General features: G+C 35.3%; 1 long non-coding RNA gene across 1 annotated transcript; it reads left to right on the top strand.

Moving 5' to 3' along the window:
- The first annotated feature begins 364 nt into the window (after nucleotides 1-364).
- On the top strand, nucleotides 365-751 carry LOC107751170 (uncharacterized). The gene is made up of 3 exons (XR_001641213.1): nucleotides 365-428; nucleotides 558-603; nucleotides 692-751. It is a non-coding gene; the product is annotated as an uncharacterized LOC107751170 (long non-coding RNA).
- Nucleotides 752-917: the final 166 nt, after the last annotated feature.

The following is a 917-nucleotide window of genomic DNA, read 5'->3' as shown; positions in this document are numbered from 1 at the left end:
TTCTAATATGCTGATTTGCTGCTCAAGAAACATTTCTGATAATCAATGGTGAAAACAGTCGTGCTGCTTCATATTGTTGTGGAAACCGTGATGCATTTTGTTCAGGATTCTTTGATGAATAAAAAGTTCAAAAGAACAGCTTTCATTCGAAATCTTTGTAAATGTCTTTAATGTCACTTTTGATCAATTTAATGCATGCTTGCTGAATAAAAGTATCAATTTCTTTCGCAAAAAATCTTTTTTGATCCTGAACTATTAAACGGTAGTGTATTTATAAAAAATAATGACATTAAACAACATCTCAAAAACAAGAGTGCTGTTGTACTGAATACTAACTATAAATATATAATTTTTTTTTATTTTCAGAGGAAAGGTCGCCCCCCTGGTGCAGTTGTACAGTACGACAGACCAGCCCAGTACAGTACTGCGTAAGTGTCCTTATGTTTTCTTTATCGGATGTCTCCACATATTAAAGATTCAACCTTTTGAAAATGTAAAATGTCCTCCGCAGAGCAAAACCCAAAATGTCCGAGCCAATAAGGCGGGATCCTCCGCAGAACAAAACCCAAAGTGTCCGAGCCAATAAGGCGGGAAGGACCTAAGGTAGTTATAATGTGCATTTGGATTAAAATAGCATAATAATTGATACTGAAATGTTTATATTAACGTAAGTGTGTTGATGTTTGTAAAGTGGGACCCATCCAGACTGACTGAGAACAGCACATTCGTTCTGGGATCCAGGGCAAATAAGTAAGTGGATAGAGGTTTGCTCAAACTATATTATATTATATATTTCACAATAGCTGACAAGAACAGGCCCTCTTAAACAACATTTGGTTGTATATGTTCAACAAGTGAAGAGTTAATTTGCCAAAACCGATAAACGCCACTTTAAAAAAAAAATGAGCTGATTGCTG

This window comes from Sinocyclocheilus rhinocerous, unplaced genomic scaffold (genome assembly GCF_001515625.1).
Source record: "Sinocyclocheilus rhinocerous isolate Xijiao unplaced genomic scaffold, SAMN03320098_v1.1 scaffold44243, whole genome shotgun sequence".
NCBI classification, from domain to species: domain Eukaryota; kingdom Metazoa; phylum Chordata; class Actinopteri; order Cypriniformes; family Cyprinidae; genus Sinocyclocheilus; species Sinocyclocheilus rhinocerous.
This window is presented reverse-complemented; position numbering and strand designations above follow the sequence as displayed.